The following is a 25,647-nucleotide window of genomic DNA, read 5'->3' on the forward strand; positions in this document are numbered from 1 at the left end:
CTGTTTTGTGGAAAATTGCCCAGGTATGTTCTGTACACAAAAAGCAGGACAAATCCAACCCGGCCAATTACCACCCCATCAGTCTACTCTTGATCATCAGTAAAGTAATGGAAGGGGCAAGTGGCACTTGCTTAGCAATAACCTAACACTTAGTTTGGGTACCACCAGGGTCACTCAGCTCCTGACGTCATTACAGCCTTGGTTCAAACATGGACAAAAGAGCTGAACTCCGGAGGTGAGGTGAGAGCGACTGCCTTTGACATCAAGACAGCATTTGACAGAGTCGAGCATCAAGGAGTCCTAGCAAAACTAGAGTCAATGGAAATCAGGGGGAAAACTCTCCACTGGTTGGAGTCATACCTAGCACAAAGGAAGATGGTTGTAGTTGTTGGAGGTCAGACATCTCAACACCAGGACATCACTGAAGGAGTTCCTCAGGATAGTGTCCTCAACCCAACCATCTTCAGCTTCTGCATTAATGAACTTCCTTCCATCATAGAAGTGGGGATGATCATTGATGATTGCACGACGTTCACCACCATTTGTAACTCTTCAGATACTGAAGCAGTCCATGTCCAAATGCAGAAAAACCTGGACAATATCCAGGCTTGGGCTGACAAGTGGCAAGTAACATTCGCGCCACAGAAGTGTCAGGCAATGACCATCTCCCACAAGAGAGAATCCAACCATCTCCCCTTGATGTTTAATGGCATTACCATTACTGAATCCCCCACTATCAATATCCTGGGGGGTAACCATTGACCAGAAACTGAACTGGACTAGCCATACAACTACTATGGTTACAAGAGCAGGTCAGAGGCTAGTAATTGTGTGACAAGTAACCTACCACCTGACTCCCCAAAGCCTGTCCACCATCTACAAGGCACAAGCCAGGAGTGTGATGGAATACTCCCCACTTGCCTGGATGAGTGCAGCTCCCACAACACTCAAGAAGCTTGACTACGTCCAGGACAAAGCTGCCCGCTTGATTGGCACCACATCCACAAACATTCACTCCCTCCACCACCATTGCACAGTGGCAGCAGTGTGTACCATCTACAATATGCACTGCAGGAATTCACCAAGGCTCCTTCAACAGCACCTTCCAAACCCATGACCACTATTATCTAGAAGGATAGGGGCAGCAGATAGATAGGAACCTGGAAGTTCCCCTCCAAGTCACTCACCATCCTGATTTGGAAATATATCGCCGGTCCTTCACTGTCACTGGGTCAAATTCCTGGAACTCTCTTCCTAACAGCACTGTGGGTGTACCTACACCACATGGACTGCAGCTGTTCAAGAAGACAGCTCACCACCACCATCTCAAGGGCAACTAGGTATGGGCAATAAATGCTGACCCAGCCAGAGAAGCCCATATTCCATGAATTAATACAAAAAAATATTCAACAGAAACACATAATCAAACATCCAATAATTGAACACCACATCTTTTTCCCATTTTAAATTAAACCAACATAAAGCGCAAACTTATGGACATGAATGTCACTGGTGATGGCACTGGTATCTATGAATTTGAGGTTGTGATTCCATGTGATTAGATCAATGAGGTAGATTATCAACATCACAGTCACTCATTGGAAAAGCATGTTTATCTTCATCATCATTCCCCTCAAAATATCCTGGTTTTCTCACTATCAGGCATCTCATGTTCCACTTTGTGTTGCCACCCAAAAGTTGGTGCCAAGCAACCACTTGATCTGCTTCAGTCCTGATAGGGATGGTGGGAGCTTCTGGTCACAATTTGGCTGTTTGATACAAACTCAAACTTCAAGTCGTGGTTTCCTTGCGCCTGTTCGCTTGCTGAAGTACATTTTTGCTATGGCTAATGCTGCCTGTGGTAGTAATATAGCTAGGCTTGTCAGCATGAACCTGTGAGCCACTCAACATAGAAGTTGTACTGATGAAGATGACCTGACCATCTGTAGATGCATAGAGGTCGATGACCTGATGTGGTTAACAATGTAGTCAGTGCTTGGTGATCAGCGCAGAAAGCCAACATTCTACGATAGAGATACGTGTATAAATGCTCACAAGTGTATATGCAGGCTAGTAATTCTCACTCTCCAGTAGAGTATTTGCATTCAGTCTCTGACAACAGGCGTGACATGTATGCAATTAGTTGTTTGCTTCCTTCAACGTGAGCATATAACTCCAATTGCATTTCTAGCTGCATCTGTTGTGACATATGTTTTTGCATGTGGTTGAAATGCACAAGGATTGGTGGAGATACTATCTTCTCCTTTCACTTATCAAATGCTGTTTGCTGGGCATTGAAATTTGCATGCCAGGCATTTCTTATTAGGACAACACCCATTTAGTGTTGGTTTTCACTCTTCCACCAAGATAATCCCCTAACAGTCTTGGCTGTCTGTGAATTTGAGTTACTTCCAGTTGCATGTATGTATGAGATTTCAGTGATTGGAACTTAATGACTGTGAAATATAACTGGAGTGTTCATGAGATCTTGATTGATTACTTATCTGAAATCAGATAAGATACCAGCACAGGAAGGTTGTTGATAAAGTTAAGGTGTAGATGCTATTAAAGGGAATGTGTCAGCTTGGGTAGAGAGTAATTGTAAGTAGAGGTTTTTCAGACTGGAGGTCATAGCCTCCTTCTCTGTTATAACATTCTACGGTGTAGCAATAAGATTATATTATGCACCTAAGAATCCAATATCAGGGAGACATGGAAGCTCTCGTTCTGTCCCGGAAGTGCACCACCCAGCATAATGGATCAAGTTTCTTGGTAGGTACCTAAAGCCCACAATGAAAGTATTAACACGTCTCATTAAAATGCTTCAGAGTCTTCCAGAAGTATTTCTCCTGCCTTCACGACGCTGAAGATATCACATGTTTTCACATCACCACAGGGGCTTCAGTGAGCCCTATGATTTGCTGCAGCTATATCTCAAATCTTAAACCAGAGCATGGCCAGCACTATCCATGACTATCAAGGGAACTGGAGCCCTGAATTATTGGATAGAATTACATGTTCTCTGCCTCCTGGTTTGTATGCATGGAGTGGGGTAGCCGTAAAACTTTTCAAATGGCCTTCCCGCCAGGCTCCACCTGCCCCGACCTCTCTTGGTTTTATGCTGGGACGGTCGAGGCCTAGTCGGGCCCACCTGCCTTTGCCCTAATTGAGACCAACTATTGACTACTTAAGGGCCATTTCCTGCCCATACTCAATTTTCAGGTTGGCAAAAGTTGTTCAGAGACAGGGAGCAAGCCCATGACCTGACAAAAACATAAATAAAAACAAAAGATAAAAATAAAAAACTGTGGATGCTGGAAATCCAAAACAAAAACAGAAATACCTGGAAAAACTCAGCAGGTTTGGCAGCATCGGCGTAGAAGAGCAAAGTTGAAGTTTTGAGTCCTCATGACCCTTCAGCAGAACTAAGTAGAAATAGGAAAGGGGTGAAATATAAGCTGGTTTAAGGTGGGGGGGGTGGGGGGGCAGTGGGAAGAAGTGGGGTGTTGGGGGCTTGTTGGGACAAGCAATCAGTGATAGGAGGAGATAACCAAAAGATGTCACAGACAAAAGAATGAAGAGGTGTTGAAGGTGGTGATATTATCTAAAAAGGTAGCTCTAGTGGGGGTGGAGTGAAATAAGCGATTGGTGGAATACATTTAAAAATAATGGAAATAGGTGGGAAAAGAAAAATCTATATAAATTATTGGAAAAAACAAAAGGGGGGGAAGAAACGGAAAGGGGGTGGGGATGGAGGAGGGAGTTTAAGATCTAAAATTGTTGAACTCAATATTCAGTCCGGAAGGCTGTAAAGTGCCTAGTCAGAAGATGATGTGCGGTTCCTCCAGTTTGCGTTGAGCTTCACTGGAACAATGCAGCAAGCCAAGGACAGACATGTGGACAAGAGAGCAGGGTGGAGTGTTAAAATGACAAGGAACAGGGAGGTTTGGGTCTTTCTTGTGGACAAACCGCAGGTGTTCTGCAAAGCGGTCGCCCAGTTTGCGTTTCGTCTCTCCAATGTAGAGGAAACCGCATTGGGAGCAACGAATGCAGTAGACTAAGTTGGTGAAAATGCAAGTGAAATGTTGCTTCACTTGAAAGGAGTGTTTGGGCCCTTGGACGGTGAGGAGAGAGGAAGTGAATGGACAGGTGTTGCATATTTTGCGTGGGCATGGGGAGGTGCCATAGGTGGAGGTTGAGGAGTAGGGGGTGATGGAGGAACAGACCAGGGTGTCACAGAGGGAATGATCCCTATGGAATGCCGACAGTGGGGGTGTGAAGGGAAGATGTGTTTGGTGGTGGCATCATGCTGGAGTTGGCAAAAATGGTGGAGGATGGTCCTTTGAATGCAGAGGCTGGTGGCGTGATAAGTGAGGACAAGGGGGACCCTATCATGTTTCTGGGAGGGAGGAGAAGGTGTGAGGGCGGATGCGCGGGAGATGGGCCAGACACGGTTGAGGACCCTGTTAACTACTGTGGGTGGAAAACCTCGGTTAAGGAAGAAGGAGGACATGTCAGAGGAACTGTTTTTGAAGGTAGCATCATCGGAACAGATGCGATGGAGGCAAAGGAACTGAGAGAATGGAATGGAGTCCTTACAGGAAGCGAGGTGTGAGGAGCTGTAGTCGAGGTAGCTGTGGGAGTCGGTAGGCTTGTAATGGATTTTGGTGGATAGTCTATCACCAGAAATTGAGACAGAGAGGTCAAGGAAGGGAAGGGAAGTGTAAGAGATGGACCATGTGAAAATGATGGAGGGGTGGAGATTGGAAGCAAAATTAATAAATTTTTCCATGTCCTGACGAGAGCATGAAGCAGCACCCAAGTAATCATCTATGTACTGGAGAAAGAGTTGTGGGAGGGGGCCGGAGTGGGTCTGAAACAAGGAATATTCCACATACCCCATAAAGAGACAGGCATAGCTGGGGCCCATGTGGCTACACATAGACACACCTTTTATTTGGAGGAAGTGAGAGGAGTTAAAGGAGAAATTGTTCAGTGTGAGAACAAGTTCTGCCAGACGGAGGAGACTGGTGGTGGATGGGGATTGTTCGGGCCTCTGTTCGAGGAAGAAGCTGCGTGCCCTCAGACCATCCCGGTAGGGGTTGGAGGTGTAGAGGGATTGGACGTCCATGTTGAAGGGGAGGCGGTTGGGGCCAGGGAACTGGAAATTGTTGATGTGACGCAAGGTGTCAGAGGAATCACGGATGTGGGTGGGAAGGGACTGGACAAGGGGAGAGAGAAGGGAGTCAAGATAGCAAGAAATGAGTGCCATGGGGCAGGAAAAGGCTGACATGATCAGTCTGCCGGGACAGTCCTGTATGTGGATTTTGGGTAGGAAGTAGAAGTGGGCCGACCGAGGTTGGGCGACTATCAGGTTGGAAGCTGTGGAAGGAAGATCTCCAGAGGAGATGAGGTCAGTGACAGTCCTGGAAACAATGGCTTGATGTTCAGTGGTGGGGTCATGTTCCAGGGAAAGGAAGGAGAGCAAGTTGACATAAATTGAGCCTGTTCAGGCCTCGGGCAGGAAGAGGGGTAGGCGAGGTCAGGGGGGCACCTCCATTAGCAACCCCCTTTTAACATTGGATGTCTCTGCAAAAGGCCTGGCCCGGTCAGGTGCTCCCTCCCCACCGGCCTCTTTACCAACAACCCCGTCCCCCTCTGCCTGAGCCCCTGGGCCTCACCTCCCGCCCTGAGACTCCCATATTTATCTCGCCCTGGACTCCTGGAACTTAGACTCTGGGGACTGCTTGTGGTCCCAGTCCTGTCCACTGAAGTTTCTGATGCTGCTGGGGCTCAAAAGCTGCTGGCCAATTAGATTGGCTGGCAGATCTCTGAGGAGGGATTTCCCCTCCAATTGAGGGGCTGAAGTCCTGCCTCCAGCCAATTAAAACTCACTGGAAGTTTAAATGGTTGCGGGGCAGCCCCTAACAGCAGGAATACATTTGCCACTGACTCCTTGGATGGTGGGAAGGGAAGCTCTGCCACCTGAAAATCCTGGCCATTGTGTCAAGTAGGTAACTACACCTGGAGGGACACAAACAACTATTTTGAAACAGACAGAGCAAGGCAAGATGAGAGTGCACCAAGCTTCCGCAGAGTCCAGGGTGACATGGACTACACCCAGAGGCCTCATGTATTCCCTATTGTCATCATGGCATCTTGCTGAATAGAAAGGAGTTCCCCTTCTTTAATCAAAGGCAGCACATCATGGAGGCCTGTGCCTGGATAATGGGAAGGAGTCATGATTCATTCATTTTGTGCTAGTCCTCTGTGCCATCTTTGCTCCCACCAAGGCATCAAGCGACAGGCTGGCCAATAGGTGCCAAGGGCAGTTCCTTTCAAACATGACTCATGACTCTTGTCAGGGATCCGGCACAGCTGCCAAACAACAAAAGCCTTGCCACCACCAGAAGTGACATCAAGCAGAGGATTGGTATGGTCAAACAACGCTCTTGTTGCCTAAGCCATAGCTTTGTATTGCAACCTTGATTATGTATTCAGATTTGGGGTGGACTGCTGCACAACTTTGCAAGCAAGAGAAGGAAGAAGAAAAAACAGATGCGATATTGACTGCCCGTGTCCCTATACCTGCAAGAGTACTGAGGCTACCTCACTGTAGAGAACATAACCTAAACTTTCCATCCCATCTAGAAAACACCTACAGGCCTACATTCCATCCCACCATCCTAACTACTACCTCATCCATTGTTTTCCTTCAGTGCAACCGTAAATGTATCCCCAGTATTTCAGAACAAAAAAACCAAATTTATCAAATAACTCAATTTCTTCTGTGTATAACATTTAATAGGAATAATTAAGACTCACCCTTGTGCAACTTCTTAGTGCCTGTTTTGTGTGCTTGTCTACCTAACTGATGACTCTGGTAAAGTTCTTTGCCAATGGCTACAATTTGGATGTTGGTAGGTTACTGTGCCTCCATTGTGGACACTTCAGGCAGCCGTGGTAGGCAACATTGGGATCTGGGCCTAGAAGGCGTGGCGGCCGATGGCAGTATCTGGGGATGGGCTGCAGCTGTCCAGTCTGGCTGGCTGGCTGATCAGGACATTGGGAAGGCACCTGACAGAAAACCAGACAGTCTTCCATCCATATCAAGACACCAAAGGATGTCCATGGGCCAAGGCCATTCTCTTGGGTCAATGCAACCACATTCATAGGCTTCACATGTGAATATGTAGAGGGATGGCATAACGCTTTGGAAGTTCCTGCCAACATTGGCCCACAGAGCCAAAATAGCTGCTGTCTAACGTGGCCAACATGAACTTTCAGAGAAGATGCCGGAACTGTCAGCGAGGTTAATCATGGTGAGCACCATTGTGGCACTCATAAACTTGACCACTAAACTTCAGGTTGGGCTGAATGGCACAAAACTCCAAGTAGGTTAGACCAGGGTTCCTCGCTCTCTGTGTCAGTGTGCACAGAATCGCTATACTAAATAATCTAGCATTTCCTTGTTTACACCTTCATTATCCTGAACCTTTGAAATCTGCATTTGGTTTCTCTGCAGCAAAGTCAGAACACAGTTATGTTCTCCGGCGAGCTGGTGGTCATGTCAGCCTATCCTTCTGCACTTTTATGGGCAATGATTCATCATCACTGGACCAAAGTTCTTCCAGAAATGACGGAGAGGTGTCCTCATTTTCAGCACCAGAAATTAAAGAGGAACAGGGATTAGCTTTTGTTGTGAGAGAAACTGGCAGGTGTAAGCGTCTGGAATTTGTCACGCAGGGTTGAATTTAATGTCAGAGTGGTGGCCCCAACAGTAGGCTGGAGAGTTGGGGACACCCCCATTGTGCCAATTTCTGGGAGCCCCAGCACAATTCAACCAGGCAATTAACTGCCTGACTTTGGGGTTTCCATCCCTTTAAGGGCAAAGATCGCCCCCTCCAAGGTCTGCTGGCCAATCAGAGGGCCAGCAGCTATTCAGTTTCAGCAGTGCCACCATGAGCAATAGCAACTGCTGTGGCTGCAGCCAGGAGCAGTCACCATGGAGGAGGCCCTGGAACCCAGGTAAGTAGGTAGAGCTCATCAGGGCCAGTCAGGTGGTGGGGTGGGGAGGGGCACGGGTGCTGTGGGTATGGGCCCCTCTGTTACCCCTCAGGACAACCCTGGGCTGGCAGCCTTTACTGGGTGACCCCTCACATGGCATTGGGCCCCACTTCACTGCCACTGATAGAATACCAGCAGCAGTGGAACAGATCCCTTTAGTGGCCAATTAATGGCCACAAGGGCCTCAATTAAATTCCAACTGGGAACACTGTCCTCAACATTCTCTATACCTGACTGAATCGAGAGAGTCAGAAAGGTGCCAGGCACCCCAGTCCCTTGCCCACACTCCTGATTCTCCAGCCTCCCAACCTCCCAGCCCGTTTCCAAGGGCCAGATTTGAGTGTGTATTGTGCGCTAGAAATAAGAAATGAGGCATGGAGTCGCATAAGGATAATCATCTCAGTCCCAAGACATCATTACAGGAGTTCCCCAGCATAGTGCCCAGGGCCCAACCATCTTCAGCTGCTTCATCAATGACCTTCCCTCATAAGGTCAGAGTGCGGATGTTCGCTGCTCATTGCACAATGTTCAGCACCATTCACAACTCCTCAAATGCTGAAGCAGTCCATGTCCAAATACAGCAAGACCTGGACAACATTCAAGCTTGGGATGATAAGTGGCAAGTAATATTCACACCACACAAGTGCCAGGCAATGACCATCCCCAACAAGAGAGAATCCAACCATTGCCCCTTGATGTTCAATGGCATTACCATCACTGAATCCCGCACTTTCAACATTCTATGGAATCCCATTGACTTGAAACTGAACTGGGCCAGCCATATAAATACTGTGACTACAAGAGTAGGTCAGAGGCTGGGAATCCTGTGACGACTATCTCACCTCCTGGCTCCCCAAAGCCTATCCGCCATCTACAAGGCACAAGTCAGGAATTAGATGGATAGGTGAGTACAGCTCCAACAACAACCAAGAAGCTCAACACAATCTGAGATATAGCAAGCTCACTTGATAGGCACCCCATCCACAAACATTCACTACCTCCACCACTGACACAAATTGGCAGCAGTGTGTACCATCTACAAGATGCATTACAGCAACTCACCAAGGCTCCTTCCAAACCCACAATCTCTATCACCTGGAAAGAATACAGCAGAGGATGTATGGAACCCCACTGCCTGGAGGTTCCCCTCCAAGTCACTTACCATCTTGACCTGGAAATATATCGTTGTACCTTTACTATCGCTGGGTCAAAATCTTGGAATTCCTTCCCTTACGAGTGTACCTACACCTCATGGACTGCAGCGGTTCAAGAAGACAGCTCACCACCATCTTCTCAAGGGCAATTAGGGATGGGCAATAAATGCTGGCCTCGCCAGCAATGGCCTCATTGTGTGAAAGAATTAAAAAAAAGAGATATTAGGACAGTGACAAAAATCTTGTTCAGATAGGTAGATTTTAAGGCAGATCTTAAAGAAATAGAGAGAGTTAGGGAGAAAGAGAGGCTTGGGAAGGAAATTCCAGTGCTAAGTGCCAGGTATCTGAGGGCACACTGCTGAAGGTGGAGTGATGAAATGGGGATGTATAAGTGACCTAAAGTAGACAAGCATAGGGATTCCAGGGTATTGTAGAGTGGGGGAAATTATAGAGATCGGGAGGTGGAGGGAGTGTGTGCATGGAGAAATTTGAAAACAAGGATAAAGGAGAAAGCCAGCAAAGGTATCGCTTGAAAGGTTCTGCTCCCTCCCTGGTTCTGTCCACCAGCTGGACAGGAGCTTCCAACACTGCACTCAAGAAACAGAGTATCCTCTCTGGACCTCTTACAGTTGTTTCAACTCATGAAGTTTCAACAGTCAAAGTGCACCTCATTTTTAATGGGTACAGGAGCATGTCTTACCACCCCCATGAATAGGCACGTAGCTAATGATAATGGTTGAATTATGATAGTGAGTTGCCATGGTCCCAGAGACCATGTGTACACATCAGTGCAAGTCTGTTATCCAGTTTGCAAGTCTGATTGAATTTCTAGGCCTATGAGTCCAAGATCATTTCCAATCACAAGATGAAGGAATAAAATTACTTCATAAATATTAGAGAAAATAGCAATGGCTGAGATATGGAAAGATCCAATTTATCTTCTTTTGTGACCTTTTAGGTCAATAAACAATTTTATCTTCAATGAATATTCAATGTAAGCCCACTGCCTCCTACAGCTACCTTAACTACATTTCTCACATTCCATTCTGTAAAGATTATTTCATTCTCCCAGTTTCTCTGTCACATCCGTTCTCATGATGCAACCTTCTATGCCAGAATTTCTGAATTCCTTTTTCCTCACCCTGTCTCCCAACCATTATGGTTCATTACGCCCTCGACTGTGCTCATCCCACTTTTAGTGCTTTTGCTCTCACCTCTTTCTCTCCCTCCCAGAAATATGATAGGGATCCCCTTGTCCTCACCTTCCACCCTATCAGGTTCCATCTTCCAAACCCACAACCACTACTATCTAGAAGGATAAGGGCTGCAGATAGATGGGAACGCCACCACCTAGAAGTTTTCCTCCAAGCCACTCACCATCCTGGAAATATACCGCTGTTCCTTCACTGTCACTGGGTCAAAATCCTGACACCCCCCTCCCCAACAGCACTGTGGATGTACCTACAGCGCATGGACTGCAGCATTTCAAGGAGGCAGCTCATCACTGCCTTCTCAAAGGCAACTAGGGATGGACAATAAATGCTAGCCTAGCCAGTGAAGCCCACATCCCATGAACGAATTAAAAAATGTTCAATGGATCATCCTCTGTCAGTTCCATCACCTCCAGCTTGTCACCACTGCCAAACACATCTTCTCCTGCTCTTCCCTTTCAGCATTCCAAAGACATCCTTCCCTCCACCACACTTCTAGCCCACTCCTCAATCACCCCCAACATCCTCTCTGCTTCCCACGGCATCTTTCCATGCAAACGCAGGAGATGCAACACCTGCCTTTTTGCCATCTCTTTCTCACCATCCAAGGCCCCAAACATTCCTCACAGCTGAAAAGTGACTTATTTGAACTTTGTTCAGTTTTATTTGCTGCTGGCCATTTAATCTCCTCTATGTTGGAAAGGCTGAACACAGATTGGGTAATCACCTTGCAGAACACCTACATTTGGTCTGCAGGAGTTTCCGGTCGCCTGTCATGTTAATCGTCCACATTGCTCCCATCCTGACTTCTCTGTCCTCAACCTCCTACAGTATTGTTCTAAAGAAATTCAACATAAGCTCGAGGAACATTTCATCGGCCAGGATTTTGAGGTCATTGGGTGGGTACAGCAGGCAGGTCCAGGATTGGCCAGAAAACGGCCCGCAGCCTGCGATCAGGCTCTGACTGCATTTTCCTGCTGGCTGGAAAGGGCCAAGCGGGGGCAGGGGCCTGTCGGTTGGTTTAAAAACTGCCCAGGCAGCCCCTGGAAGGCTGCCACGGAGGGGGGTCTCCTGTATGTTCACTATGGATTCAAGTGCAGTTGGACACAGCAGGCGGGAGGGCAGGTTGGGTGGGCAACCCACCCCCCCCGCTTTGTAATGAGTGCCTCACCATCCTCCTGGAGAGGTGGCTGCCAGGTGGGACACCCTTGTCCCCAAGGATGGGTGGAGGAGGCCACTATACCTCACAAAGAGGGCATGGGGGATGTTTCAGCAATGGTGAGCAACCATGATGTGCTATGGCACACCTGGGCCCAGTGCCAGAAGTGCATCAATAACCTGTCAATGGTACTAGAGCTGGCCAAGGATGTGAGCCCTGGCTGCTTGGACTGAGTGCCTTGTGGCTCAAAGCCCTGCCAGATGCTCCTCAGCTGCAGCAGGTACAGAGTGGATTAATCAAGGCTCTTCTGTTGTTTCAGGAAAAGATGGCCCACAACAATATTGAAAAGCTGCAGACCGGCGGAGGCCCTGCTAGCCTCCTAATCCTTTCCCAATACCACCAAAATGCACTGGAGCTTGAGAACCTACACTTGCCCTGTGCAACCAGGTGTGACAGTGTGATGACTTTAACTAATGATATGTCCTTGTTCTTCCTTTTAGCATCACCAGCCGGCGTGCGCTCTGTGGACCTCGAAAGGCCACCCCTGATAACGGAGGACTACCGAGCTCCTGTTGTACCTGCATCACACCTGCTCTGCAAAGCAGTCACCAGTGCAGATACCAGCAGTTTGGTGGGCATTAGATCAGTGGCTAGGATCTTGATACACATTGGTGAGGGCACTTCACACTCACTTGAAGTGCAGGTGGAGGCAGAGAGTGCCCAAGGCACTGGCAGTCAGAGGACTGCTGGGGACCAGGATGATGCTCAATCGAAGGCTGATGATGAATCTCTGGAGTCGCCCATTAGGCGGCAGATGCCGGATGTCCAGCAGGATGTGCGGGAGGATCTGGCGGAGATCCATAAGGGTATGCATGCCATGGTCTCCATTATGGAGGAGTCCATGTGGAGCATGAGTATTGTGTTGATTGTAATGGCCAAGCACACTGCCTCCCCCATTAAGACAGTGGAGACTTTCATGGAAAAGCATCTCCAGGATCAGAATCAGGGGTTCCTGGGGTTGCTCTTGGATCTGAAAGTCCTCACACAGGCACGGACCTCAGGTGATCAGTGTCCGTGTGGGAGATAGATGAGTCACCAAGTGACCCAGCTAAGTGCCTGTCCATCAATAGTGAGCAGGGAAGTTCACAACGACCTCACATTGGCGCACAAGCTGATTGTCATCTCTGCAGGCTCCTCTCAGAGCGCTCTGGATAATGGCAACAGCTTCTCTGCCCCTCTGCCAGTGACCATGGCATCTGATGAGGCCGCAGCAACTGGGGAGATGCCAGACATAGCACTGGCCGCTCTGTCCAAGACGGGGCCAGCACAGGCTCCAATGGCCACAGGATGACTGCCAAGGATATCAAGGCCAACAAGACAGCAGAGTCAGCAGGCTGTCTCCAATGCTGCTGCCAGTGAGGGGGGAGCACCTAATAGTAACACTTGCAAACATAAGTTAAAGGCACCATGAGCACAAGAGGAACAGGTCACAGGTCATTTTATATACATTTATGTTGACTTTATGTCTAGTGGTTTGGGGTTGAAGAACAGAAAAGTTTATGTAAATATTATTGAACTGACAGAATGAGATAAATTGTGTTTTTTGTCATCATGGCCTGAGTACTCTTCACCTTTTTATTTCATCGGTGCGGGGAACACCAGTGTGTAATACTGGACGCAGATAATTCTGAACTTTATTGCACAGGCACTTTGTGTTCAAATGAAAAGGTCTTTTCAGAAATCCAGGATGGAGATGGCAGCCCTGGCATGCAGTTGAAGCTGATCTTTGGTAGCCTAGCTCAAGGAGTGTTGGATCAAGATGTCCCTGGGGTCCCTGCTCCCTGCAGGTTACCAGTGTCTGGCTCCACACCTTCAGCATTCTCCTCACCAGGCTCATCTTCTGACTCACTACTGGACTCATCATCTGTGCCCTGTGGAGCTGTGTCAAGGTCCCCTTCCTCCAGTGAGCCCCCCTTTCCAGTGCCAGATTGTGGAGAGTGCAGCATGCAACCATTATCAGTGACACCCGCTCTGGGGCATATTGTAGTGCTCCACTGAACGGTCCAGGCATCGGCAGCACATTTTGAGAAGACCTATGGTCCTCTCTACCACCACACCTGTGGAGGGAAGCCAGCCAATGCTACAAAGCCTCTGGCTCGCTCTGCCTGGCTGGCCTCACCCGTACGGTAAAGGATAAAAATTAGTATGTGCCTAAGCAGAGATTCTGTCACCAGCTTGGCACAACTGTGGACAGCTGATTGGACAACTCCACACTGATCCCCCACACACCCCTGAAAAGAGCTGGAGGCATAGAAGTTGAGGGCCACTGTGCCCTTCAGAGCCACTGGCAAGGGGTGTCCACCCACACAGTCGGAGGTGATCTCAGGCACAATCACCTGGCAAATGGAGGTCACTGTCTCCCTGGAGAGGTGGAGCCTCCTCCGGCTTTGCACCTTGGACATACTGAGGGAGCTGCATCGCCACCTGTAAACCATGGCAACAGGATAGCGACATCTTCTGTGGCTCCTTCCACCTTGGACTTCCTGCTGGTCCTGTGCCCCTTGTGCCTGCGCCTCCCTCCCACAAGTCCCTCCCCTGGAAGCTGCACTGGAGCACCTGGCTTCCTTTCCCTTCTGCCCCTCTCTTCCTCCTCATTGGAAGCGCATTTTGAGATGACCTATGGTCCTCTCTATCAGTGCACCTGTGGAGGCATGACTCGTATTTTAACATGGCTCTGCTTCTGTTCTTGGGTGGCGGAGAGGTGTCTTGAGCCATCTATTCAATGGATAGCCCATGTCACCGTGTAGCCATCCATCCAGTTGGGCTGGAGCACTGAAGAGCCTCGGCACCTGGGAGCATCTCAGGATGTAAGAGTCATGGGAGTTGCCAGGGTACCTTGCACAGACTTACAGAATTTCTATCCTGTGTTCACACACTCTCTGTATGTTCATGGGCTGGAATCCCTTCCTGTTGATGAAGGCACCCAGCTGACCCACTGGCGTCTTGATGACCACATGCGTGCAGTCGACTACACCCTGGATGTGGGAGAACCCAGCAAATCGCACTGAAGCCTCTGGTTCACTCAACCTGGCTACCTCGTCCGTGGTTACAAAATAAAGGTCAGGACCAGCCTGAACAGAGTTTCTGTCACCAGCTTGACACAACTATGGACAGCTGAATTGGAGACTCCAAACAAATCCCCCACTGATCCCTTGAAAGAGCTGACGGCATAGAAGTTGAAGGCCACTGTGACCTTCAGGCCCACTGGCATGGGGTGTCCACCCATACGGTTGGAAGTGACCTCAGGCCCAATTATCTGGCAAATGGTGGTCATGGTCTTCTTGGAGATGTGGAGCCTCCTGCAGCATTGCACCTCGGACATATTGAGGTAGCTGTATTGCGTCTGTAAACCTTGGCAGCAGGATAGTGTCATCTTCTGCCACCCCTTCTGTCTTGGACTTCCTGCTGGCCCTGCGCCCCTTGTGCTTGTGCCTCTCTTCCCACAGGTCCCTCCCCTGGAAGCTGCTTTGGGATACTTGGCTTCTTCTCTGCCTCCTCAGAGGAGGTGCCTCCAGTAGAGACTACAATCCCCATTACCGGGGTAACGGAGGCTGTCTGATACTTGGAATGGTCCATCTGGTCTGAATCCTCTGGTGGCCTTGCAGACATCAATGAGTCCTGAAATGAAGCCTGGAAATTCTAAGAATGAAGCCCCGAACAGAGATGAGGCTACCAAATACCAATAAGCAAAGTTCTTCACTACTCACATTGGCAATACTGTTAACCGTTTTTATCCCGCCAATCGATGAGGTTTTTGAAGACGTCATCTGGCTGCTTGCCCATTTATCCCATGCGACAAGTGCAAAATCGCACAGGCAAGGAAAAATCACCATCAATTGGACTGTTATGGGCCTTAAGTAGCCTCTCAATTAATGACGGATGCCGATTTGGCACTCACGTGTGCCCGCCGATCGAAATATTGCACGAGTGCACATTAGCATCGAAACGCTCACCTGACGTCATCATGCGCAATGTTATGCCCGATCGGGTCAAGCGCTTGCCCACCCACAGGACTTAAAAGTTCTGCCCATCAACTTTCAACTGGGCATTTTACAGCTTTCTGCACTCAACACTGAGTTCAAAAATTTTAGATCACAACTGCCCACATTTTGTTTTTCTTTGCTGGTTTTGCTCTTCACTTGTTTCATTATTTTATTTCCTTTATTTTTCTTTCAATTGGCAGAAATTCATCAATCTTCTTTTCACACCTCCTTTAACCACATCTTTTTCTCCGCTGCTTGAACTATCAACACTCCCTTGGCCTTGCACCATGAACCCTTTTGTTATTTAATCTCTCCGGCCTTCCAAACAATCACAGGCTTTCTATTTTATTATTTTTCAACGTTCCCCCTTTTCATTGGCTTAATTCTAATTTTTAATGGTTCTGAAGAAAGGTTAACAACCTGAAATGTTGGGTTGGTTTTAATGAAGTCCACATGACTGGGCATGGTGCCGAAGTTGGCCGGCAGAATTGGGCGGGAGTACCCACAACAGATTCCTGATGATGGGAAAACTGTCCCTAATTAGGATGGGAAAGGGAAGGGCCTGACATGTGAATCCTGCCTGCCAGAAGCGGGATGTCAATTTGGCTCATTAATAAGCCACTTAAAGCCAATTATCCCTGAGCCTACCTAAAGTTAATGCCCGGATCCAGGAAATTGGCATCGGGAAGGCGGGGCGGGGGGGTCACATTGAACGCCACCCCCTGCATTTGTCTCTGACACCTCTCCCCCCCGCCCCAGCCCGCCTTCACTGACTAGTGTCCTGAGATTCAGCATCAATCCTGGGGCTGGGCCTTGGTCTATTAACAGCAGCAACCACCATTCCTGGTGGCATTGACGGCAATGGAAAGCTGCTGCCCTCTGATTGACCTGCCACCCTCCAGTGTCCTTAATTGTATGACAGGCCCAATGCTAGCCTGTTAAGTGTTTAATGGCTTCTGGTGACCCCCACAGAAGCGACGCAGCGTTCCCGCCTTTCACCAACTGGTGGGCGGATTTCCCGTCACTGGGACAAAACTCAGCCAATTAACATTGTTTCTCTCTCTCTCCACTGATGTTTCCTGACCTGCTGAGTATTTCCAGCATTTTCTGCTTTTATTTCAGATTTCCAGGATCAGCAGTATTTTGTTTTTGTAAACAATTAGTGGGCTTTCCACGGGATTCCTCCAGCCCCTTGCCATAGTGCAGGGGGAGGATTGATAGAAATCCCTGAGAAAATGTGGAGATGGCCATTTTCAATGTTTTCCTAGGGTTCTCATCAATCGGCTGTCAATATTATATTGGGAGATGGGGAAAATTCCATAGAAATTCAATCCATAGCTTTTAACAGAAATAAACCCTTCAAAGTAGAAATAGATAGCAAATTGGATATCAAGCCATGGGGAGAGAGAGAGATTGGGAGTAATATCTGCAAGCCCACTAATACAAACGATTAGAAGACTTTTAAAGGAGGAAAGAGAAGTAGAGGACAACATTGTAACAGCTAACACGAGGAGGAAGACCCTGAAGCACGTAACACTCAATTATAGAAAACAATTCCAGGCGCAATGCCCTATGCATATCATTTAATCCAAACATGTAACAAATCAAATAAAGAGATTTTTAGAGGTGTTGAACATAAATAACAACTCACACGTGAAGTCTCAAATATGCAGAAACAAAGACAGGATCAATGTATTTCTAAAATCCCCAGATTAACATGTTACCTTGGAGGCCATCCAGTTCAAGTACGATATTTTAAAATTTAAACAATGATTTGAATGCAAATTAACCCTATGCAGGCAAAGGGAAAAATAAATTTAAGAAGCATTATTATTAGTTTTTAAGAGAAAATTGTGATGAATGCCTAGCATTAATAAATGAACAATGCAAATTCTTGCATAAACAGCATATGTCTTTAAAACAAAAAATGCAGTGAGCTTAATGCATAATGCTCCAGGATCACAAATCAACATTACCTGACATTATAGAATAGTGAGGGGATTGAAGCATACTTAACAGCTGTGAAAGCTACAGGCTGCAATAGCACACTTGCAAATAAGAATTTTAACTAGGGCAAAAAGTGCACAATACCCAGAGTGACAAATAGTTATGCATAACTCAAACTCAAGGATTCAGGACACATTAGAAGAACCGATTAGAATAACAACAAATACAGAAAAGTTGATTTGACAATAATATACAGCAGTGCAGCTTTATTAGATAATTCAGGTAACTATGACTGCAGTTTCTCATGTCTGTGTAACTCTTTCGAGTTCTCATGTCTGTGTAACTCTTTCGAGTAAAAACACGTTTCCATCTGTTCCTATTCAGATGAAGTTACATTGTTTCATAGTTTGCCATTGTGAGATTTGAACTCTTGATTTTGGGGTTACAAGCCCAGTACCATAACCGTCTGTGTATTTTAAACCCCTATTGATATGTTACAATTAATTGCAGGTGTGCGTGGAATGAGGTTGATTTGGATGCAACAAATACATGACTCTGTGATGTCCTGAGGTCATGAAAAGCAGCATATAAATGCATGTCCTTTCATTAAGTGTCACACTAAAATAATTCTAGTGCTTGTGAGACCCTTGCTCCCAGCAGGCATTACTACAGGGCAATGAAAAGAGGAGAGACTAACGGATTGATTCACAGCTATGTAGCAATGTGGCATTGTGGTCTGGCTACCACTTGTCTGTAAGTTCTAAAAGGCTTGGCTGAAAAATCTATTGTTTTGATGCTTTATTGAATATAAAATGGCAACTTTTGCATCTGACAAGAATCTGGTAAAATATGCCAGAAATTCTAATACACTGCTAACTACGTAATGAACAGTTAATTACTGCACCTCAGCTATGATAGATAGTAGCAGGGGAATCCTCTGTGGAGACATTATTCGATATTGAGATTTTGTTTAATACTTTCAAATATTGGTCCCTGATCACCACTGTGACATTAATTTGCCATTGCCTGCAGTGGTACAGTGGTGAGAATAAACAAGTTGAGCCTGATTCCTTTTTGAGGAGTAAAGGGATTTGAAATAATATTAGTAGCCACAGCTGTGAGATGATTAGGCTAAACAGCAATATAACAAAATATGAAATCTGGATTAAATCCAAACGTTCTCAGGGTGAAAACTTTGAATACTCCCTAATCTAATCTAGCTAAAGTTTTCTCAGGAATTTGGGTAAACATGTCACGATGCTGGTCTCTTAACAATAGCTTTTAAGTCTGGTAATACATGCACCAAAAATTATGGTGTTCTTAATATCCTACGTACAGTTGATGAGCTACTGATTCAGTTTCAACTGTCTTAATAAATATCAGACAGTAACGGTTATTGATCTTTCCAAATTATCTTTCTGTTAACAGAAAGAAATTAGTCAGTAGGATCAATTCACCCTAACTGCATTCACTATGAGTATACTGTAGATGGTACTTTGTAGCTATAGTCTGTAAAATCTCACTATTTATCTATAAAATACTTGCATATGTAACACACTTTTTAATTAAAATGGTGTAAATTAAATTGAGAAGGTCTTCAAAGAAAGAACTAGATAAATGTGTATAACGTTAAAAACATAAAAGTAGCCCATCCAATAAATCAACTGTTATGTGCACTGAATACTGTGGAAATGAGACTGAAATGCCTATATTCTATCTCCTATCTATGTTAATTTAACTGTGCTTTCAGTTTGGGCACCAACTGGCTTCAAAGCATGTGTGTGACTGTGAGTGAGGGCAGGACCAGGTTCAGCTGTGACACCACTGCAAAATCAGTCTGACAATCCTCACTCTACAAATGCACAAATTAAGATCAACCATTTGGGTGAGGCGGTAGAGGATGCAAGTATTTCTTGGTATTCATTTGCAATAACATGAGTGTCACGTGATTCTTAGAACTAATTGTACACATTGACCTAACAAAGAGATGTAATCAATGGCCACTTGATAGGTTGTCTACTCTAAATGAGGGTTATGATCACCCAGCAGCTTCTGTACCAATATAAGAATGTAAGTACTTGACTAACTAGCCTTTATTGTTATCTTCAATATCATATTCTGATTGCCTCAAGACACTGCTGTGAAGGAAAGTAATTATATGGTTGTCCAAAGACAGAGAAAACCTGAAAAGATATTTTCCTCAGAGCTTAATGGGTCAAAATCTCGATCAGGGAACTGAAAGGCAAGGAGAACATGATCCTTAAATACCTAAGGCATCATGATTTATGTGTGATACATTTTGCATCTATATTTTATCTTGGCAAACATAAATAAAGGCATGTGGTTATCACTGACCAATGAGATATGTCATACCATGTCCTCCTCATGCCAATCTTAGAAAATATTACTGCATTGTACTTTATTTGCTAATATTAGTGAATGAAGTAAAGTATAGACTATGCCTTAGAGAATAATAATATTTTAGAAATCATTCTAAGTGACATTAGCAGATGCAACTTAATGGGCCAGATCTTCCTGTCAGTGGCATAGCATCAGATTTCGCCGCTGAGTGCACAGGAGAAAATTGAAATGTACTTTGTCCATAGTGTTATAATCCCTGTAGAGACCATTACATTTTAAAAAGAGATATAAATTTCCCAGTGACCTAAGCAAAGGATCACACAACAAAATTTTATGTTTTAAAATTTTTCTGTAACAATCTAAAACCAGCATTGACAAACTATTACTTAGTAATGTTAACACAAACTATAGAAAAGATGTTCCCTAGCAACTTTGAGATGGTGGCATAGTGCTATTGTCACTGGACTAGTAATCCAGAGACCCAGGCTAATGCTCTGGGGATATGGGTTTAAATCCCCCCACGGCAGTTGGGTGGTGGGATTTAAATCCAATTAATAAATCTGGATTTGAAAGCTAGTGCCAGTAATGGTGACTATGAAATTATCAGTGTGTATGAAATTATCATTGATTGTTGTAAAAGCCTAGCTGGTTTAATCCTGTCCTTTAGAGAAGGAAATCTGCTGTCCTTAGCTGGTCTGACTTACATGTGATTCCAGACCCACAGCAATGTGATTGACTCTTAATTGGCCTCTGAAATGATTTAGCAAGTCACTCAGTTCTGGAGCAATTAGGGATGAGCAACAAACAATGTTCACATCCCAAGAGAGAATAAAGAAATGTCTAAACACATTCAAAGCTTCAGGCCGAGTTTACATATAACAACGCACTCTCCATAGAGTTTAGAGTCCAAAGCTCCCCACAGTTCTAACAGGATCTCTTTCCCCTCCTTCACCAGGGTGAATCTTCCTGTGTCCTTTTATAAATCTCCCCTTCACTCAACGCTTTGAGCAAAAATGGCTGGACTTCCCATTGCAAAGTACCCACTGGTGATTCCATGGTTTTTAACTTATTACAATGCTTATTTCCTTGAAGATGGTTTCCATTCCCACCAGCCCTCTGATGATTAATCCAAAAGCAATCTTTATTCTGCCTGGCATAGCAGTGCCGGTTATGGGTCTTCCTCACAAAAAATCTTGGTCTTACAGCCTCTCAGAGTCTGTGAGTCTGCGCACAGCAAGAACAACTGCCTTTTTTGTTTGTTCAAATGCTAAAATGTGTGGCTTACGCTTTGAACTTGAGCCGCTGTCCACATGGCAACCAGGTTCTTTGGGCTTGTCTCTGGGTAGACTTCATATGTGGTCACATGGTCCCTCCCCTATACAATTGTACCTTGAATTAAAGGAGACAGTTTAACTCATAACCATCTTATTATCTCCAGTGGTCATAACACCTCCCCATAAAAAAATGAAAATGTATTACCATAGTAATGGTGTTTCTACAGCACTATCAAAATAAAACATTGTAAAAATTCTAACAACAAACTTACTATATACAGTACGGGTAACATTCTTTCCTCTTTCGTTACATTCTACCATTAAACATTCCATCTCGGCAACATTATAATGCTTAACCAGCAACCAGACACTGCATGTGAGAGTTTTGATTTGAAGTTCAGTTTGCATGAGTTAGAAAATTATAAACTTGTATTGATCTGATTAACTTTGTCAAGAACAACATTTTCACCAGGGTGTTGACCTGCTAAAATAGCCTTAGAAGCACTCTGTTCAGATTTTAACTTCTGATGTCCATTCCCTTCCACGTCTGCAGGTTTTTTAATATTCAAGTCTGTAAAGAAAGCCTCATCCAAATTGTCCTCCAGTTTAAATTTAGGTTTTTACATTTATTTTCATGATTCAGTTCATCTGTGTTCTTTTCCAGGAGATGCAGGTTTAACATTGCCTCCTTTTGTGCAAGCAGTTGTCAAGTAATATTTTCTTCAACTGCTTTAAGACCTTCACTAAAGTTATGTCGGTGATAAGATATAAAATCTTGACATTCCTTTCTGGTCAATTCTTGACCTCTTTTCAATTCTTTTTGTTTTTCATCTTCCAATTCAGTGTGAATTTTGTCTCGTTCTTTTCTATCAAGAGTGAGAGCTTCATCATTCTGAATTTGAATTTATGTTTAAGAACACATATCCCTTCTCGCAGCTCTTTGCTATCAGTATTGGTTATTATCTTTTAAAGCACTTCTTTCCTTCATTGCATCAGTAGCTTCAAGTACTGTTGTTCTCTGCTTTGTCACTTCTTGCTTAGGTTCTGCCTGCATTTTTAATTCAAACAGATTTAACTTGTTTTCAGCTGTCATTGACTCTTCATTTTTAGCCTGATGTTCCAATGTCTTTTTAGCTCTTTGAGTGTCTGACTTGTTGTAAATTGTTCAATTAAAATAGTAATTTCTGCAACAGGATTATAGAATGCCATGGATTTTTGTACATTTGATTTCTGTTGCCCATTTTCAAATTTAACAGCTTCACAAGGCTTTTCTGAAATCATTGGAGGTGCAACACCTTAACTCCAGCTTAACTCCATTTACTAATTGAAAATCAACACCTTTAATAGGTAATTTAGGCATAACCCCCACAATTATAAGACTGGTAAATAAACAATATTCTAAATTAACTCTATAAAATAGAATGAGTTAACAGCCTTCATCAATACCCTGTATCAATACAATTTTACACAGCAAATTTTCTGGAGGGAAATTCTTGTCAACTGCCAACATTAGCAATTGAGCTATATCACTAAGAATACAAATTTGCTTGCCAGCTTTACTGGACAAAAATGGTGTCACTTCACACTTAAACAAAAAAAATCTATAATTTTCTATGCCCTGATCTATTCAAACAGTAAATACATTCAAAGCTATTGGTTTGTCACAAGCTCCACCTACTGGTACAGCATTTTCTGTCAAAACCCTTTGCAATCCTACAAATTCTACAGTCTTGTTTTTGTTTTAATTTTTAATTTAATTTTTAATTTCTAACAGTCAACTTATACATGCCCTCTCTGAAGACAAAAATAATATGCTGGTCCCCTTGAATCATACTTATCCTTTTTTACTACTGTGAAAAGTATATGTATTTTCCTTTTTTCAGATCTCCTTCATTGTAACCATAGTTCTGTTCATTATCAGGCTTTTTCCAATTCCAGTTTCTCCGTGCGGCTGCAAACAAAGGCTTACTGGAAACATGCTTGTGAGACAAATCTTAATTGTCAGTTATTATGGCAGCTGCTCTCAACTTAAAAACCTTATGGCCTTCTAAGTGAGATCTTATTCCTGAAGGGACACTATTTTTAAATTCTTCCATTAGCAACACCTCTCTAAAGTTATCAAAATCCTGTTCAATTTTCATAAACCAAACCACCTATCAAATATCATTTCCTTTTCTCTAGCAAATTCAACACAAATCTGATTCCTTTCTTCCTTAAATTTCTAAACTTCTGCCTCCAGCAGAAACTCATAGACATTGAGAACAGCAATTTCCACTGTACCATAATCATCAGACTCTATGCCTGAAGGCAACGAGTACAATTCTAACACTTTCCCCACAAACGCGCTCTGCAATAAAATTGTCCAACTTTCTTTCAGCCAGTGCAGCAGTGTAGAATTTTCTCAGACAATACAAGACACATTTCAACTCCTTTCTCACTGAAATTATGCATGAAGCAAATATTCATTACCAAATCTAAACCAAGGTTAAATTTTAGTCATTGCCAAGTTTTCCTGTATCTTAACTGAAACCTTTATCAAGCTCAAATTTATTTTCTAACTTTCTCTTTCTAGTTTCTCTCTCTTTTTCTCTTTAAAGTTCAAGGTTTTACTGTTTCTTTGCTCTTTGGACCTTAGGTTCAAGTTTTTGCATTTCTTTTTCCAATTCCAGTTGTTTTATTTGCAACTGAAGTCTAGCTAAACTAACTTGAGTACTATCGGGATCACATTTTTCTTCCTCAAGGTTCAGGTGTTGAGAAAATACTTTGACAATCGCTGCCTTTACAGCCCTTACTTTCAAGTTGACTGCTAATTTTATTGCCACCATCTTTAAATTAATGTTTTTTAACTGATACAAGGCATTAACAGTCAGGTTGTCTCATTCTCTAGAAAAGTTTGAGAATTGAATTCAGCTTTTAACTGAAAGATCAAATGTGAAATCTTGTTCACTTAACCCCTGGCATGGATAGAAGATTGGCTGACTAACAGGAAGAAGAGAGTTGGCAGAACTAGGGTCTTTTAAAGGTTAGAAAAATGGAACAAGTGGTCTGCCACAGGGATCAGTGCTGGGACCACAGCTGTTTACAATTTATATAAATGACTTGAATGAAAGGATGGTTGTCAAATTTGCTGAGACACAAAGACAGGTAGGAAAGTAAGTTGTGAAGAGGACATAAGGAGGCTACAAAAAGATATAGATAGGTTAAGTGAGTGGGCAAAGATCTAGCAAATGCAGTATAATGTGGTAAAATGTGAAATTGCCCATTTTGGCAGAAAGCATAAAATAGAAGCATATTATCTAATTGGTGAGAGATGCAGAGCTCTGAGATAGAGGGATCCGGGTGTCTTAGTGCATGAATTGCAAAATGCTAGTATGCAAGTACAGCAAGTAATTAGGAAAGCTAATAGAATGCTGTCACTTATTGCTAAGAGAATGAATTCAAAAGTAAGGAGATTATACCTCACTTATACTGAGCACAAGTGAGACCACATCTGGAGTACTGTGTACAGTATTGGTCACCTTGTTTAGGAAAATATATAAATGTGTTGGAGGGGAGATGATGGTGTAGTGGTGCTGTCACTGGGCTAGTGATCCAGGGTAATTCTCTGGGGACCCTGGTTCAAATCACACCCTGGCAGGTGGTGGAATCTGAATTCAATAAAAAATCTGGAATTAAAACTCTAATGATGACATGAAACCATTGTCAATTGTTGTAAAAACACATCTGGAAATCTGCTGTCCTTATCTGGTCTGGCCTACCTGTTATTCCAATGCGGTTGGCTCTTAAATGCCCTCTGATGGGCAATAAATGCTGGCCTAGCCAATGATGTCCACATCCCATATTGTCGGATAGATGCCAATGTTCTAGTTATAATGGAACAGCTTGGCTAGAGCCATGGCTAGTTCTGAAGGACAAGTCTTCAGTATTATTGCCAGAAAGTTGTCAGGGCTTGTGGCTTATGCAGTGGAGATGAAATTAATTGGCTGAAGACTGGCATCTGTGATGCTGCGGAGGCAGAGGCTGAGATGGATCATCCACTTGGCATTTTGGATGAAGATAGTTGCAAATGCAAATGTTCCTTGTGAACCTTCACCAAGTTGTAACCTCATTTTTAGGTTAGTCTGGTGGTGCTCCTGACAGGCTCTCCTGCACTCTTCATTGAACTAGTGTTTTTTCCCTGGGCTTGGTGGTAATGGTAGAATGAGGGATATGCCAGGCCATGAGTTTACAAATTGTGGTTGAATACAATGTTGCTACTTATGGCCCACACTGCCTCAAAGAGGCCCAGCTTTGAGTTGCTAGGCCTATTCTAAACCTATGGCATTTAGCACGGTGATAATGTCACACAACATGATGGAGGGTATCCTCAGTGTGAAGATACCATCTCTGCAAGGACTGTGTGGTAGTCACTCCCAACAATATGACCATGGA

The sequence above is a fragment of the Carcharodon carcharias genome, chromosome 1, assembly GCF_017639515.1.
Source record: "Carcharodon carcharias isolate sCarCar2 chromosome 1, sCarCar2.pri, whole genome shotgun sequence".
In the NCBI taxonomy this organism is placed as follows: Eukaryota; Metazoa; Chordata; class Chondrichthyes; order Lamniformes; family Lamnidae; genus Carcharodon; species Carcharodon carcharias.